Here is an 11,133-nt window from a genome sequence, read left to right as displayed (position 1 = left end):
CCCCTCTTGTCTTTTTTTTTTTTTTTAAGATTTTATTTATTTATTTGACAGAATGAGACACAGCGAGAGAGGGAGAGGGAGAAGCAGGCTTCCCACCGAGCAGGAAGCCCGATTCCACGACACTGGGATCATGACCTGAGCCAAATGGAGATGCTCAACAACTGAGCCACCCAGGTGCCCCTCTGCTCTTGTCTTGATAAGTGCGTTCCTTCTTGTTCTGTATTTCCAGTAGAATTGCTGGACTCAGGTGATGGGGCCCAGATCGTGGATGATGCTGGCCCTTCACGGTGCATCACATAGAAACCCCCCAACATGCGGGATGCTGAGTTGGGGTGACAATTTCTTACAGGGCTGGGCTGGAGTGCTTCCCTGCTTGAAGAATGCTTTGAGCTCCTTGTTCTCATTTCAAATATGGAAACTGAGTCCTGGAGCACTAGCCCTGGCAGTGAGGGCTGAGATGAGGCTCACTGTGGGGCTCTGCAGGCCAGGCTGAGGGGTTCAGACTTGAGCCACAGGACACCTGGGGCCACGGAGGGGGTTTTAAATTGAGGTGTAACATTGTCACCCTCGTGTATTTGGAGCAGAGGGCTACTCCCTCCGGCGACCTCCCTTGGAGATTCTGCACAGCTCTGAGATGTAGGAGTTACGATTCCATTTCAAAGAAACTAGGATTTGTGGGGCTAAGCGGCCAGAGCGGGGACCTGATCCCTGCCTCTGGGTCCTTTCTCTTTCCCTAGGCTCTGCCTGCCCTTCTCCAATGGGAAAGGCCTGGTCATATCTGGCCCTGGAGCCCTCTGGGCCCAGCCTGTGGGTCAAGCCCAGGGCATGCTGCTGCCCTGAGGAGGCCTGGCCCCTGTCCTTGCCTTTTGGATGGACAGGCCTTCACTCTGGGCTGGGAGGCAGAGGGGACACAGAGATCTGGAGCCCGGAATGTGCCAGCTCAGCTGGGCTCAGATTTCCCTCTGGGAAGGAGGGAGTCTTTCTGCAGGTGGCAGAGAACAGAGGTGAGGCTCTGGGGCTCAGAAGGCAGTCCTGGTTTTGCTGTCCTGCTGCTCCCTGGCCCTCCTTCCTGCTGGACCCTGCTTTGACTCGGGAGGAAACTGAGTCTCAGGTGTTTGGAAATTAGCTGGCCCTGGGACACACAGCCAGATGTGGCAGAGTCAAGACTTGAATGCAGGACCCTGCCTCCCAACCCAGCGAGGCTGCCATCACACCCCACTCCCCACAAACCATTCCAGTGGAGGTCCCCACTCACCAGCCAGTCCCCAGCCCAGTTAAAAGCCAGAGGAAGTAAAGAGAGCACTGGATAAGGAGTCTTAATCACTGTCCAGCCTGCTTTCCACTGTGCTGTTCATTCATTTGCTGGCATTTATTGTGGCCTAACGTGCACCAAGCTCACACGAAATGCGGGCAATATGGAGACCAAAAAGCGTTTTGGAATCAGATCGAATTGCTTTCATACCTTGGCTCAGTGACTCACGCGCTGTGTAATCTTGGACAAGTCAGCTGACGTCTCTTAACTTCAGTCCCTTAGCCACGGAACACCGATAAGGCTCTCTGGCTGCTTGTTGCGAGAATGGAAAACACAGAGAATACTTAATAATTAAGAGCTCACACTTATATTGTGTTTGTTACTATGTGTCAAGCACATGCCATACATTTTCCACAAGCTAACTTGCTTAATCTGTGTGACAGAGGTAGGTAGTATTGTTCTGACCCTCATTTTACAGATGGGGTTCCCCAGACCCAGAGAAGTTTAGGGACTTGTTCAAGGTCACACAGCACATAAGTGGCAGAGCTGGGTTTCAAACCCAGTGGGCAGTCTGACTCCAAATGAACCTATGATTGTAATCACTGTGCTTCAACTGAGGCTTGACCCCAACCCTCATAAACTCTAGATGCTATCATTGGGTCCCAGGAGGGGAACATCCTTCGTTTAGACACTCCTGCCATTGTGCTGGGCCCCTAATGTCCTCTGGGGCTGGTATGTCTGCCCACAGCACAGTCTGCAAAGCGTAGCAGGCAATGCAGATGGCAATACTGTTGCACAACAAAACACCCCAGGACTCAGGGGTTTTAGAAAAGACAATCGCGTATTCTCCTGCTCATGGGTCGCAGCTTGGTTGGGTTTGGCTAAGTGGCGAGCCCAGATGCCTGGCTCATCCTGGGGCCCAGACTGAAGGGGCAGCAAGCATCTGGGACATGTTCTTCCAGCGCCTGTGGCAGACGTGCAAAGGGACAAGCTCAGCCATAAAAGCACGTTTCCAGCCTCTACTCAGCTCATAGCCCGCGGGCCAAAGCAGTTCACGCGATCAAGCTCAACGTCAAGAGCACTGAGTCCATCCAGCCACCACGAGGCCACGGTAACGGGCTAATGCATAATGCAACTATGGGACGATGAAGAGCTGGGGTCAAAAACACTACTTTCTGCACCGGGAAGGGTCCAGAATTGGGTAAGCTGGCCCGTGGCTGGACATTGGGCTGGGAATCTTGCAGAAGCGGAGAGGGGTCTGGGCCGATTCCAGTTTGGGAAGCTCCCAGCTTGAATAAAAAAAAACAAAGACAGGCTAAAAAGGCTTACAATAATCGTGGCATATTTTAGATGTTTACATTGAACAAATTAATGCTTTTAGCACACACACAAAGTGCCAAGGAATATAATTATGCTATTCACAAGAAAATTATAGGACTTATTAAAATTATTAATTGCTGCTATATTGTGGGCAGCGGGTGGGGTCCAGCCACCCTGGTGCAGGTGGGAACTTTCCTGGTTCAGTCTGGCCAACTCTCTGTCACTGGACAGATGATGATTTCCTTGGGAGACGATGCTGAAAGCCTGACCTTGAGGTCCTTACCATGCATTAGGAATACCTAAGAAGCTTTTGTAAAATGCTGATCCTTGGGTCCCACCCACAAAGTTTCTGACTTAACAGAACTGGGGTAGTGTCTGGGCACCAGATCATTTTTCTTTTTCATTTCTTTTTTTAAAAAATATATTTATTTATTTATTTGACAGTGAGAGCCACAGCAAAAGAGGGAAAACAAGCAGGGGGAGTGGGAGAGGGAGAAGCATGCTTCCTGCCAAGCAGGAAGCCCGATGTGGGGTTCAATCCCATCAGGACCTGAGCTGAAGGCAGACGCTAAATGACTGAAACACCCAGGCACCCCAGGTAATTTTTCAAAACACTTCCTGTGTGATTATGCTGTGCAGCCCTAGTTTCAAGAACTGCCAGATTGTGGGATGGACAGGTGTAAGCCAGTTTCTGCTAAGGAGATGGGAGGTGAGGCTCGCTTATAGCTTTTGGGAAAGACTCTTCCTTATTCTTTTTGTTTGTTTGTTTAAGATTTTATTTATTTATTTGACAGAGATCACGAGTAGGCGGGGGAGGGGGAAGGAAGCAGGCTCCCTGCTGAGCAGAGAGCCTGATGCAGGGCTCAATCCCAGGACCCTGGGATCACAACGTGAGCCAGAGGCAGAAGCTTTAACCCACTGAGCCACCCAGGTGCCCCAGACTCTTCCTTATTCTTGAGACAGAGCCCCAGGAAGCTTAGTCTCTCTTCTGCTGGACACAGACAAGGAAACATACTGGCCCTGCTGCTATGTGGCTATATCTCAGCCACGAGGGAACCCAGCATGAGCATGAAGAGGATACAGAAGAAGATGAGTAAATAGCCAGAGCCTTGATCACACCATACCTGAAGCTTACCAACCTTCAGCTGGTGTGGGCCAATAAAATCTCCTTTTGCTTCAGTGAGTTTGAGTTAGGTTCGTGTCCCTTGGGCCTACAGGCCTTGAATAATGAAAGCACTTTTCCATGCAAGAGAGATACTACATGCCAAAGGGCTCAGCATAGAGATTTACATGTGTGCCTGCTTCATAAATGTTAGCAACGGCAAATCACCCCAGCAGAGGGGCTGTAGAGAATGGACGCCCCAGGAGAGGAAGTCCAACATGATGCCGCCTTGCTGTATCTAGGCCTGGGGCCTGCGTATGGCAGGTATGGGATAAATGTCTACCCAGTGGGATGGAAACTTCAGGCTTTCCTTTCCCTTTCTGTAGTGCCCGGTCTCAGCCAGATGCAAGGGAAGGGAGTAATCTGATTATCTGATTAAAGTAATATGGCCCCACGTACCAGCAACTGAATGGCTTAAGCCGCGGGGGCAGATCTGGGTGAGTAAGAGGCTTACCACCCCAAGGGTGAGCTAATCAGGCCGGCGAGAGAGCAATTAATTAAGCAAATGCCTACCCAATGCATACCTACTACGTGCCAGCACTGTGCCAAGCCAAGACAGCTGAGGAAGCCCCAGGCCCTTGGTCCCCAATAGAAAGCTTGAGCGGTCTTTGAGGAGTAGAAGAACACCCTCGCCCTTACAATTTGTCCTCTTCTGCATACCTGAGCCAATACAACGGAGGCAATGCCCCCGAGAAGGTCTGAGGCTTTACCCCCGAGCTGAAGCAGCAGACAGAGAGGCTGATGGTACAGCCCCAAGGGGGTTGTCCTCAACAACTAGAGCTTGCCACAATCCCCCAAACCCTCTCCTCCCCAAGCTGTCCCCACGCTCCCCTGGGTTGGGGGGATTTGGTGGAGGGAGCGGGGACTGGAAGCCACCACCTTGGATGTGGTCTCTTTAAAAACTATCCTTTTTTTTTTTTTAACCAGGCAATATGATCCTATGGTTGAAAAATGAAAACAGTCAAAAAAGGCAGAGGTTGGGAAGCCTCCTTCCCACCCCTGTCCTGTTCACCCCGTTTTCCTGTCTCTACAGGCAGCCCTTCTTCAGTTTCTTGGGTGTCTCAGCTGTAGCCTATTCTATACTGGACTGGATGGGATAGATTTCCATTCTCGATTCTCGCCCTGCTGTCCAGCACCTCTTGGATAAAGTATAAGTAGATACAAAATATTCTTTCTCCCTTCCCTTCTTTCTGACACAGAAGTAACATTGTGAAAACACCGTTCTGAATCATGCCCTTTTCATTAAAAATATTTCAGTGCTCCTACCCTAGTAGTCTAGGACGCTTCCTTGGTCTTTTTTTTTTTTTTTAACAGTTGTATATTATTCCTTCCAGAGTTTATCCAACTCAAATCTCTTTAAAATGCGTGCTGAGGTGGTTTCCGCTCTTTTGCTGCCATCAACAGCGCTGCAGTGAGTAACCTCAGACAGCATCCAAGCAGCCCGACCTATAGGATGAAATGTAGACTCAAGATTGCTGAGTCAACAGATAACGGCATCTGCAGCTTCGAGAAATCCTGCAAAATTGCCCTCGACTGGGGGTACCCCGGCTTGATCCCCGCCAGCAAAATATGCAAGCTGTTTATTTTTTTAAAGGGAGCCAAATAGAATACTTCTCTTCCTGAGAACAAAAACACACTCCTTTGTAGAAAATTGGGAAAACAATCACAAAGCAGAAAGCAAAAATGATCCCCACTGCAAAGGCGTAGAGAGCTTCCCTCTCTATTTGCCATGGGGCGTATTTCCTTCCAGTCTTGATTCACACTTCACGTACTCTGCCCTAACCCGATTCCTTGGCTGAGCCAATATTCTGTGAATGGTTTCTCCCCTTGGTAAACATTCTGCCCACCCTCAGAGAGGGGGTGGAACAGAGACGTTAATCATGTGGCTCAGGGTTCAAATCTCAGTGCCACCACGTTCCAGCTGCTGGACAGTGGACAAGCACCTTCCTTAGCTGGTCCCTGCTTCTGTGTCCTCCTTTAAAATGGGACTCCTGGGGCGCCTGGGTGGCTCAGTGGGTTAAAGCCTCTGCCTTCGGCTCAGGTCATGATCCCAGGGTCCTGGGATCGAGCCCCACATCAGGCTTTCTGCTCTGTAGGGAACCTGCTTCCTCCTCTCTCTCTGCCTGCCTCTCTGCCTACTTGTGATCTCTGTCTGTGAAATAAATAAATAAAATATTTTAAAATGGGACTCCTAAGAGCACCTGCCTCACGGGGTGGCTCTGAGGGTTGGGTGAGTGCACGGGTGACATGCGCACACAGTCTTGGCGTCATAAGGGTAATAGAAGTTGGCTGAGAATGCGTTATTTTTGACTCCATAGTATTCCCTTGGATTGCATGACAAATTATATTGTCAGACACTGCAATGACCTCTGTTTTCCATTGTTCGGCCATGCCTTGACAATGTAGCTTTGCCTAGGTCCCTGCTGATTTTCTCTGAAAGATGTGGAGGGACAGGGGTGCTCAGGGGTGCCCACTGTGCCCCTGGGAGGTCTTTGGGGTTGATTTTCACAACCCTTCCCCGCTGGATTTTCCTTCATACAGGTTCCAGAGGCAGTGTCCTGACTCCCTGGTGCCTCTCTTGGCCCCCCCCGCCCACCTGGGTAAATCAAGTCACCTCTCTTGGCCAAGAGAATATGAGAGCCTTAAAATCATCCATTAAGTGATGAATGGATTTTCAGGTGTGGTACATCCAGACAAGAGAATATTATCTGTCCATAAAATGGAATAAAGTAGTGGGACATGGATGAACCTTGAAAATATGGTGTAGGGCGCCTGAGTGGCAGAAGCTGAAGAGCGTGTGACTCTTGATCTCAAGGTCATGAGTTTGAAGCCCATGTTGGGTGTAGAGATGCCTTAAAAAAAAACACAAAAAAACAAGAGAGGATGGTAAACAAAAGAAGCTGGACACAAAAGGCCATATATGATTGTATGATTCCATTTATGTAAACTGTCCAGAATAAGGTCAATCTGTAGGGTCGTAAAATAGATCAGTGATTGCGAGGCGCTGGATGGAGGGATAATGAGCCCAGCCTAGGGACTTTTTCGGGTGATTTCAATGTAGTAAGGGATGGTTGCACAACCGTGTGAACATACTATAGCCCACTGAACTGTATACTTTAAAGGAGAAAATCTTATGCAATAAATAAGGAGTGAAAGGTAATTGAGAAGACCTGAGCCCGGGGGAGGGCAGAAAGCTCTATAGGCTTCACACCTAGCAGAAGGAAGTCCAGTCGCTATACCTGGGCCTGGAAGGTCCTCCTCCACCCTCGATGCCCATGAGAACGACCTGGGAAGTTTAAAAATCCCAGGACCTGGGATGTACTCGGAGCGAGTGAACCCAGCACCCACAACCAACAAACACTGCGAAACATCTGGCCTGACCCAGGAGAGCTCTGAAGCCCAGAGAGGTGAGTAAACTTGTTTGGCAAGTCACGGCAGCCTCTAGGCAGATGGACAGCCTTATTGCCCCAGAGCATGGGCTGTGGGACCAGGTAGATTAGGTTCACATCCCCACTGTGCCTACTCACCTGAACCTCCCTGAGCATCGGCTTACTGTATCCACCGGCTGGAGATCAGTGAGATGCCGCCTGCAGAGGGCTTCTTCCAGTGCCTGGCACATCACGAGCATAGTTTCAAGCAAGTATCTAGCAGTCTGCAACATGCTTCAAGGGGAGCAAAGGGGTGTGACCCCCGGCTCAATTCATCTGTCCTTTTTTGTGCTTTTAGTATCATAATTATTTAATTTAATTTAATTTAATTTGACAGAGAGAGGGGGAACACAAGCAGGAGGAGAGAGGGAGAGGGAGAAGCAGGCTTCCCGCCAAGCAGGGAGCCTAGTGTGGGGATCCATCCCAGGACCCGGGGATCATGACCTGAGCCAAAGGCAGATGCTTACCGACTGAGCCACCCAGGTGCCCCAGTATCATAATCATTTTTAAACTCTTGCTCATTCCAGGGGCTGTGTGGGACACCACTCCCACGAGGCAGATGTGGAGAGCAAGAAACGGAGATGCTGTGTCTTGCCAGAAGGCTCCGCGCTGATTCCTGACTTTTTAATGACTGTATGTGGGGGCAGGAGTGGGGTAACCCAGCCTCAGCAGCTCTGGAGGAGGTGGGCTCCTCTGGGGTGAGAATCACGTCCTCTTTGCCACCGCAGCGCCTAGCATGAGCCCTGTCACTTAGCAGGGGCTCAAGAAACGTTTGCTGAGAGCAGTTGAGGGAAGACCCAGGTGGGGAGAGGCGCCCCCCTCCCGGTGGGAGGTGTCACACGGAGAGGTGCAATCCCCCAGGAGGCCACTAGGGGTCTCCGAGCTCCGCCAAATGGCGGCTCCAGGGTCCTTCCAAGGGCTCTGGCTGGCCTCGGTGAACTTGGAGGAGGAGGAGGAGGGAGAGGACCGAAAGGAAGAGGGCCCGGCTGGATGGTGACGGGCCAGAACGCCCAGGCCGGTCGCCTGCGGATGCCACCGGCTCCCCGCTGGGGACAGGCCACAGACCACAGTGAGGACCCGCTTCTGAAACTGTCAGGCACTATGTCGGTGTTTGGGGGAGGGAGGGGGCAGTTGCCAGCGGCTGACCACCTACTGTGTGCTCTTTGTGCAGGTTTCTTTTCTTTAATCCCCACCACTACAGGCTGTGAAGCAAACCTTGTTTCCTCTGGTTTATTACAGAAGAAACCAGCTCCAACAGGGAGACGCCCCAGGGCCATTGGCGGGGCTGGGGTTCCCACCTTGGGATGGCTTCACTGGCACACTCCCACACAGTCACACCATACACACGCACTGGTGCGTGCGCACACGCACACACACATACACACACACACATACACACACGAACGCACGGCATCCCCCAGCCGCAATCTCAGAGCCCCTCAGGGTTTGCCCTGAGGGCTGAGCCGCAGGACTTATCACAACCTTGGTTGTTCTAATCTCACCATCTCTGTATTCTTAATTGTCTTCCCTCTGAATACACTTTGTAGCAAAGCCTTGTCTTCTTGGGTCCTGTGAGAATGCTGCTTTTCCTCAAATGAAGGTTCAGTTGTGATTTTTCCCCCTGTTATTACAAAAGCAATTTGTACAAAAGCAATTGCAGAAAACACAGAGAAGCCAAGCGAATGGAAACTCCCTCATGCCCACCTCCGGGGACAGCGCAGGCTGACCTATGGCTTGATGTCCCCTCTTAGCCCACACTTCTCCCACCACAGAACCTGCTGTGTCCCCTGCAGTCCCCTGCTCTGTACCGTGTACTGTGCTTCCTTGGGCAAAGCCTTCTCATCCCCGGGGTGGGGGGGGGGCATGCACGTGGAAATGATCTCCAAAGACCCAGACACGCAAAGACTCTGGGCGCTGTTGGGAAGGCTTCCAAGCCCAGGGTAGACTCAAGTGCTTCGATCATGCAGGACAAGTGAATCTGGGGCTGGGCTACTGAGAGGGGTATCTCAGGAGCTCACCCGCCGCAAGGAGGGGCTTCTTGGAATAATCTGGAGACCAGCAGAGGCAGGAGTGGAGAAACCACTGCCCAGCTCCAGCACTGAGCAGGTGGGTAGCCTTTCCCAGGGCAGATGGCTGTGCAGCTATAAGGACCCCCGTGTCCTGGGCCCCAGTCAGGGCCAGCTCCCCAGTGCAACCGGATAGTCACACAGGGCTACATGCTTGGTTCGCTGCTCTGCTGTTGCTGTCTTGCAATTCTTAATAATTGCTTTAAAAGCACCCCCCCACCCCGATTTTTATTTTGCACTGGGCTCTGCAAATTACGCAGCCAGCCCTGCTCCTGGTAATGATACCTATTAGTGACATGGAGCTTGCTGCATGTCAGGCCCTCCATGCTTTTCCTATTTATAATTTGTCTGTCCCCTCACAGCAGCCAGGTGCAAATTGCCTCGGGCAGCCCCCGTGGTGATATGTACTGGGTTCTGGGCTCCAGATATACGCTCTTAAGGCTCTCTGCCTTCCAGAGATGCTGTTACCGTCCACAGCTCATAAATGAGGAGCTGAGGCCCAGAGAGGTCAAGCAACTCACCCAGCGAGGGGTCCCGCGGCTCTCCGAATCATGCTGTAGCTCCCACACAACCTGCCCTCTTATGGGGAGCCCGCTCGAAGCTGCTGTATACCCTTCCTGCCTGGCCAGCCAGAGGGTGGCCCCAGGAGCTCCACAGCCCCGCCCCAGCCTCCACCCCACTGTGCTGGGTGCCCAGCGGAGGCTGTCAGTTTCCATCCCTGCCTCCACTGCCTCCTGATCGCAGACAGTGGCTGTCTGAGGCCACCTCCGGAGCCCAGGTGTGCGATCTTCTTCCCCTCTCGGGTGCCCAGCCGTGGGGGTGGGAAGTGTCCCTTTCCCTTCCATTCCTCCCCAAGGTGCTGAGCTCCCCCACGCATTCTGGGCTACAGCTGTGGCTCAGGGGTGCCCTGACTGTCAGCGTCATGACTTCTGAGATGACAGCCCGGATGGAGGGGCCCGATGCCAGGGATGAGTACAGGCAGCAGGAAACGGCATAGACAGACCAGTGCCCGGGAGAGTCACACGCCTCAGCTTCAGAGTTTTGGCTCCCACGTCCGTATGATGGGGTGAAGAAAGCAGGCTTGGGGCGCCTGGGGGGCTCAGTCGTTTAGGCCATCTGCCTTCAGCTTGGGTCATGATCCCAGGGTCTTGGGATTGAGCCCCGTGTCGGGCCCCCTGCTCAGCGGGGGGCCTGTTCTTCTTTCTTCCTCCCCCTCTGCCACTCTCCCAGCTTGTGCTGTCTGGCTCTCTCTCTCTTTCTGTCAAATAAATAAATAATAAATAAAAACAAAGAAAGAAAGGGAGGGAGGGAGGAAGAAAGAAGACTCACCAGTTAAGAATTCAGGGCCTGGCAGACACAGTCTTGAGTTCCAGACTCTGGTCCAACACTTAGCAGATAAGATCTCAGACAGGTTACAAAACTGAATTTCAGTGTCTCCCTCTGTAAAAGGACATCAAGGACAGAGACATCTCTGTTAAGCACTCAGACCTGACAGGCTGATTTAAATTCAGATCCTGATGCCGGTGCTTAGTAGTTATGGAGCAGTGCACAAATCAGTTCACCTTTCTGAGCCTCCATTACCCCACCTGCCGAATGTGAAACATCCCCATGGCATCCTCATCGCGTCCTGGGAGGACCTGGCCTCTCCCCAGTGCCTGCTGCTTCATAGGTACTCAGGGAGCCATCACGTAAGTACGCCCTCTCTAGGTCATCGTGAGGACCAGATGGGGCATGTCGTGAAAGTGGGTACCCTCCTGGAAGGGTCTGGGTCAGGCCAAGTGCAGGGCCATTCTCCCTGAGCCAGGCTGCAAAGGACACAACGGTTTCCCCAGGCAGATGCCGAAGGCCTAGGAATGTGTGGCCAAGGCTGGGGAGAGCTGACCATGAGGCAGGTGATCGAGGGCC

Source organism: Neovison vison, chromosome 7 (genome assembly GCF_020171115.1).
Source record: "Neovison vison isolate M4711 chromosome 7, ASM_NN_V1, whole genome shotgun sequence".
NCBI lineage: Eukaryota > Metazoa > Chordata > Mammalia > Carnivora > Mustelidae > Neogale > Neogale vison.
This window is presented reverse-complemented; position numbering follows the sequence as displayed.